We start from the raw sequence: 7,893 nt of genomic DNA, 5'->3' as shown, positions 1-7,893 counted from the left end.
CAATGTGTTTCATACTATGCTTCAGTTAAAATTCTATGAAGACAACTATAATCAAATTTAAAGGTTTTCGATGATTTTTTGTTACATTGACGTGTAAACATTCTATTATATATAATTAGAACATGAGTTTATATTTTTGTACTATTATCCTCAGCTAAAATATTATACCTCCCTATCATTATCTTGAAGGTTACCAAAGAGAAACTCAAAACCACGAAAAATCTCTGCAACAGGATCAGAAGAATACCCATACGATCACAATTCGTAGCCACACGCACATCGTAGCGTGGTTACATAAGAACGCGCGGGTGTCCGTTGTTATCTGATTGTCTCCATGGACCTGGCCAGAAATCGTTTCACGAGAGTTATGTGACCGTCATTACTACTCGGCGTGGAAGGGAATGAAAAAAAAAAATAGAACTACGAGAAACATTTCGTTTCTCTTTTCAATTCCTCCGTTCGGTTCGGTATGTTCGTACAAAACGAAGATTAAACGTTCCAGTTTCGTGCCGAATTAATTATCGTTCAAACTAAAAGTCAAACTATATGTATAGCATTGTCATGCAAAGGCTATGACTTTGTAATGGAATGGACTGGCGCTTCGTATTGTGTAAGATGTAAAATTAATAACAGAAAACTATGACTGTTTTCACTCGCGTCACGTTACGAGCTTGTCGGTGATTTGTTCACCTATAAGCCTCGTTTGTTCGTTTCCATCAGAATTGTGACGTATAAATAGAGTTCTACATGTAATGTGCATACTTGTCCGAATGTTTGTAAATCTTTAATATTACACGTGCAAAGTCGATATTGCAAGTGGGTCAACTATGCATATTTCGATGATAGAACTGTATCACAGCATTCTGTTCTGATGAAGTTCAGATTAAAACTATCTAACTTTCATTTAAACGGTTTGATCTTGAGAGAGACAATTTCCCTATCAGTAATCAGGATCAGTTATGATGAAACGAAGAACAATATGTCTATTAAATGAATATGTGTCTTAGAAGTACAATTGCGCGTATTTCACTTCAGATTAAAAATTATTCGAGTCGGAGATAAGCGTCTCGCAATCTCACAATCAGTGACACATGAAATGTTCAAATCTAATAAATTTCATTTATGTTTATGCTACACTTACGGGGAGGAAAATGACGTGATTGTATATAGTGCAGCGGCACGTTAGTCAACAGTGATTTCCCAACCTCGCTTCCCTAGAATTTGTAAATCAGTGCGAAGCGGCTGCGTGTGGTGATGCAAACGTGTCGCCCGACATATTGACGCCCACGTTCGCGAACATAACTGCCAAGTGTAATTGACTTTGTATTAAGATTTATTCGGCCTGCGACGATTCCTTGACAAAGATTTCCCTAAGCTTTATCGACGTGGCGACCACCACGATGCTGTCTGATTAAACATAATATCATAGTTCATTATTTCGTATAGAAGCACTCATCATTATTAATAGGAAAAGAATTTTAAGAGATTTATCTTATTATAATTTGCTTTTATTGAATCAATAGAAATGAGTCAATGATTGTGATATATGTTCTCCGGTATTACATAGGATCATTCCGGGACAGATAGACGTAGTAAAAAAAGAGTTGATTAAATGTATTATTACCATAATTTAACTATTAACTTTCTAATTATAATTTGAATGAAAGCTTCGACTGGACGTATCTTATATCGTGTCGTAGTCAATGTATTATATGGGGGAGGAGCGAACGTGAAATTACATCCCCACTATTTCTCGTCGTCGCAGTGATTTTTCGAAATTTTTCAACGGCACCCGTGTCGACGCGTGGGCGTCGGTGCTTTCTCTTCCGTTTGTAGAACGCTCGGCAGAAGAAGCGCGCACGGGCGTGCTCGCCCGCTCGCCAGCGACCGATATAAACAGGAGACAAAACTAATTAGCTAGGATTATTAGAGACAATATGGCAAATTGCGCTTACTCACGGCCTCGCAGCACGATCGTGCGCCGCGATAGACAACACTCGAAGCGTCAGCACGATTCAGTTCATTAATTATACCCGGCTTACGATTACAAGATCGCTTTAATTGCAATTACGTAATCGGCCTCCCGATCGATATACATATATTGCTCCACGTCGGGGCTTGTTTCGCTTCAGGCTCCTTTTGTACACGCTCAAGCCTGCACACAGCCTGCCGTGCGAATTCTTTTATCCCTTTTAAGCCTCCTTTTTTCTTCGTTAACAACTGCGCGGTTCCACGTGACGTTTATTAAATCGACGGGTAAAAGGTTCCCCGTAGGTGAATTCGACGAATGCCGTCAAATGATTCATTAAATGCTACGTGTTAACTTGCGCTCTCTAGCTCGTTTGACTGTTGTTCGAAACTTTCGATTTCAGTGGTTTCGCTCGTAAATCACTGCCCGTTGAAGCATTTCTGTCGAGTCGTTTGTTTTGTCGGCCGATTTTCCATGAAATGTAAAACGTGTAATATCCTATGTATTGACAACAGTTTGAAATAGTATCACGTATCGCGTAAGTTTGTTCAGCCAAGAAATAGGAGACGTTCTTAATTGGCAAATCTAGTTAAATCTTATCTTTTTATCTTTTAAATAATGTAATTTTTCCTCACGTACATTTGCGAACAATATTGACTTTATCTGTACATCCTTTTGTAATTGAAAAACGAATTTAATATCATCTTCTACGTTTTATACTTTTGAACCAAAAATATGAATATTAAAATGTGTCAAGTAGAAAATGTATCGAAGAATGTATTAAATTTTAGTAAAATTAAGATGCACCCTTACATAACCGCGAACGTAACATCGTTAACAGGACGATAAGTCACGGCAGTAGCTCAAATGATTCAAAATGACCTCTCACCGTTGTTGAGCCCGAGTACCGCGGATCGAATGTTTGCCACCCACGGACGTCGATCGCCGATAGATCACACCTGATCGTAAATAGATCACTGGCGTCTGTTCCTGTAGGCGTACCTTACGACGCCGAGTGTTTGGCCAAAGTGATTTTCAACTTTGTCTCGACTCAATGCCACCGATCTCATTATAGATATCGCATGAGAACGTTATCCTATCGGGTCTCGTTTTTTCCTTCTAGTTTTTTGGCCCGATTCAATGAAACAATCGGTGCCACACGCGCCGCGAGTTATTCTTCGGCGAGAGATTTGCCAATAAGAGCGATTAATTAACTTATATTCGGCGCTCGTCTGGTCGATAACATTCAATAGCTAGAGACTGACGTTATCCTTGACATATCGAAACGCGGCCAAACTGCTCTCATTAAATTGCAATAAGCATTGATTTGATTCGATCGAAATAACACAATTAGAATCCAAATATAAGCGGCAAGTTATATTTCATGAATGTATATCTATGCAGGCAGTGATAACAAATAGAAATTGTAATCTTATTTTCAATTTAAGGAATACTTATTTAAAATATCTATAAAATTATGGTTCCCATTGTTAAATATCTTCAGAGAAGTCTAGTATTGGTTCGAATGGAATGAGTAGGTTTCGACGATCGGTTTTTTAGCAATCGATATCAATCACGACTGCTCTTGATCAATCCGTTGTCAAGAAGTAACGCGAAAGCACGCGGCAACGACTCGTCGCTACGAGGGTTGGTGAAAATTATTATGCAGCGTTAACGACCTGCGGATAAGGGGATTGTTTACGATCGTCGTAAGTTAGCCATTGTTTGCACAGGAGAGAATATTGTCTCTCTATCGTTTGCTTTATGGCCGTTCTTCTGGTTACCCTGTGTGTGCATTGTGGCACGCCACAACGGCCAGCCAGGGTGGAAGGAGAGGTGAAATCGTGGAGGCAAGATCGAACTCCGTGCTTCTGCGGGATATCGAGAAATCTCGTATCCAAGAACGTCGAATAATTCTCTCTCGCTCTCGCTGGTTCTCCTCGTGGACCCACGCTGCATCGACGGTATCGATCGAAGGAACCGTACGCACGAATTTTTATGCAACCGCGAGTCGTGAAACTTCATTGTTCGTTTTTATTCCTCATCGTAGGCGTTAAACACGGTGATATCCAAGGGGTGGTTTTTAATCACACAAATGGTCGGATAAAACACTTTCAATAAAATACAATTTTCTATTTTTAGATATTTTTTGTAACTATTGTTTTTGGTCCTTTAATAATAAATTGTGTCTCGTTTGGATAATATTTTAAGCAAGTGACAGTTCTCATAATATTCGGATCTATGAAAGTAAACGACAGTGAAATTGGAGAATCATCTAGCATAATACGTAGTAATCTTGTTCACGTATCTTTAAGAATTGGATTTCATGCTCTGCTGACGTCAGATAACAGACGAAAAAATTATAATTCGCAGACGAAGTTAAGTTTCTGCAACTGGAGATACGGATAAGCTAATACGAAGTTTTATTAAAGTACTTGTTGCATACTGAAAATCTCAGTTATAAAAATCCTGTTGCAATTAGTATTATTCCAATTTTTATATCTTCTTTTTTTAGATGAAACTTAGTATTTTTCTCTTTAATTCCGAGCGTTCGGTTTTGTCGCGTGTAAATGTCCATTCTACCGACGGACAAGTTCACGACCAGGCCAGTGCCTCATTACCGTTCCTAATTATACAACACAATTACGGAAGTACTCCTCCTCCGTACGGAATAGCCAGACTTTTTCATTGAGAAAAAGATCGAGCAGTACCGGTCTACAAATTCAGGTTTGCCATCGTCTTCGCTCGAATCCCGGTTTCACTGTACAAGCGAAAAATCCTGTCACGAATACTGAGAGGAGAGGCATTAACGACGCATTGTTTTAACGCTCGGAGCATTGTTCGACGTTTGTTCACCGGTTGTAACTGTGTGTGACGCATTGTCTGGACCAACTGAGGCGCCAGGAAGCAGAGAAACCGGACTTTTCTATCTCTTACTTTTTTACTTACGATTCTTTCATATCGACTGAACTGCAAACGATATCAATACCGTTTCAAAATAGAACTTCAACTATTGAGACGATTCTGATTTTAATTATGGTTCATACAATTTTTCTTTATATTAGAGATTTACTAATAAAATGTGATAATAGTAACGTCACATATATCACATGCAAAATTCGATTTGTATATTATTATTATACAATTCATAATCGAATTTTGATTGTGTGTTCGAGTTTTTAACATCAGATAACGCGATCAATGGTATCAAACGGAATACCGAAGTAAAGGAGAAGTGGTAATGTCGACAATGCCAACTTATGCCTACCGCCGCGGAGGTGGTTTCAAACGTGAAATAATCACGCGTGGTCGAGCAGGAGACGTCGAATGAGTCACGCCTCGCAATATTGTAGAAGCGAGTCGCGTGAACGCGCGCGCGTTTTGCTACATCGCGAGAATTGCTACCAGGGAAAAGAATGGTTGATTGCGGAGGAAAAGCAGGATTAATCGATCAAACAAGATACGACATTGTGTCGTGAATTTCGTGACGCGTTGTTATCGTGACGTTTGAATTGTTGATTAACATTTTTAGAGTCACGACTACGTTGTACCTGCGCGCATAATTCAATGTGAAAAACGGTTTCCTCTTAGAGACACCCTTCTCATGCCCGATTGTCCTCTTACAATTATTGTTCTGAAGGGGAGCAGGACATCGAGTAAATCAGCGTGAAAATATGACACGATAGAAAATTGCACTACTTAATTTCGTCAAGTTGAATATCTATTATTATAGGTAGAATCAATTACATTTCATTCAAAAGCTGGCAATTTTCTTCGACTAGCAAATTCATTGAGCAAATATTTACGTGATTTATTTACTATTCAATATGACGTAGTTCGCAATGGAAAATTCGTTATTAAATTTCCTATGTTGTAATAAAATATTATAATTAGTGGATTCGATCTACGCATTTGAGACTCCTTCCGGACGACACGGTCTTCTGGATATCGTTACGTGGGTGTTCCCATTAAGATTACCGATCTCCATAACCATCGATCGCGACAAGTGTCCCGCGAAACAATTGTCCTTTCTGAATCTCCACGAGATTAGATTGCAAGTTCTCCGATCCGGTCGGTTCACGATCGTGAAATACCTTTATTTCCACGGGGATCCACGACTTTTGTCCGGATCGTATAAGCTCGATCGGATCGTATAGGAGCCGATCCTGCTCGGGAGTCGCTCATAAACGAGATCTTTATCGATCCAGAGTTATCGTAATCGACTATTCGCAATACACGTATAGCTACCGATCGTGATACCGCGAGCAGACCCCGATGACATCCTTCGTGGGGGATAACAATAGTGATAAGTATATGTCTACTATCAGATCACGATCCGCAATTGTGCTCGACGTTAAAGCCATAACTCGCTATTAATATATACGATTCGATGTGGAGACTTAAGGTTGATGAGTAACACTGACGTTTGACATTTCCCACGTATGCCCTGGTCGCGATCGTAATTCGATGATCTTTACGGCGATAATCCCGAAATGTCACTCTCATTAAACACCGCACGATGATACGGTTGTAAAATTGCTTTTTTTTTAGGTTCAATGTAAGCGATGTAATAAGTATGTAACTTTCAGCGGTTCGATAGGTTAATCAAATCGGGAGGAATATTCTTCAAACACTTAAAAATAATTTTGTTTCTCTTCTGTTTTTAAAAAATTTTCTTTAGTAGTGAATTATCTTCACTTACAGATATTGATAATACCATGTTCTATCCTTTGTTCGTGATTTATCACTAAAAATTTGTGAATACTGATAGGATGACATAAATGATTCTTTTCATAACTCATTTCGTTAATGGAATAGTGTGATAAAGTATTTATACATTTGATTATTCTCGTCGCTGAAGTTGATTTTGCAGCCGTGCTGCATGTTAAACTATCCTTGGTAAGGTGTTCATGCAGGACTACCACGCTTTAACTTCGTACCACGCTATCATTTTCATAATGACAATGGTCCGACAGCCCACACAGGATAACCATGATGAGTAGTTCACGGCGTACGTACAGTTTGCCGTACAACTCCCGCCAGTTTTATAAATCTCAAATCGGTCTAGTCATGGATCACTATCGATCCTTGTCAACCGATTTACAAACGTGTGTTCTAAGCCGCGACCTGCTTTTATTGATAATATCAGAATGAATAATTCCCCTCGGTTATTTGAGACACTTGTACTAATAGATTTATTATTTATTCTTTTCAAACTTAAAAAGATTCAAATAAATTACGGAAGTCTAAATCAAAAGTTACTGCTTATTTCACGTGGAACATGTCACACGTCATATTCTGTGTTTTCGAGGTCGATTAGATCAGAGTGGAAGAGCCACTGAAGGAAGAAAACGAGACAAATCCCCTTGGCTCGCTTTCTCGATTTGCATTCTGCGCCAAAGAGGCACGTGGGCCTGATGGTTAGTCGGTGAGATCGTAGTAATGAGTCGCGCTTATGCATACAACCAGTGACACCACTGACACCTTCTCCGGCAAGAGAAGTGTGAATCATCGGGCCCGCGAGAGAGTTTCTCTCCTCTAATCCGTCTTTCTCGGGTGGCTCACCCACCCGTTCGGACTGCATTCGCCTCTCCGTCATGTCGCGCACAATGCACGTGCATCACGCGGCTCCCCGGCAACTAGTTATTATAACGCTAAATTATAGGTGTATCCATGTATTCAGGTGACACGCAACGCTGTGCTATCGCGTCGATTGATGCGTGAACTGACCGCAATTTATTCGATTTATTCGTTTCGTTACGAGGCGCCGAACGCAACAAGTGGGTTGTCAAAATTCACGATCGGTAATACTTACAAGTTACTGTTAGATAGTTACCTGATAAGCGCAGCGTTTAAGGATGTATTGGCTATACAGTCAATCCCAAAAGTTTATGTGCCTTAGAAAAACGCATTTCCTATAATTA

Source organism: Ceratina calcarata, unplaced genomic scaffold, assembly GCF_001652005.2.
Source record: "Ceratina calcarata isolate Rehan_Ccalc_2016 unplaced genomic scaffold, ASM165200v1 scaffold124, whole genome shotgun sequence".
In the NCBI taxonomy this organism is placed as follows: Eukaryota; Metazoa; Arthropoda; class Insecta; order Hymenoptera; family Apidae; genus Ceratina; species Ceratina calcarata.
Note: the sequence above shows the minus strand (reverse complement) of the source record.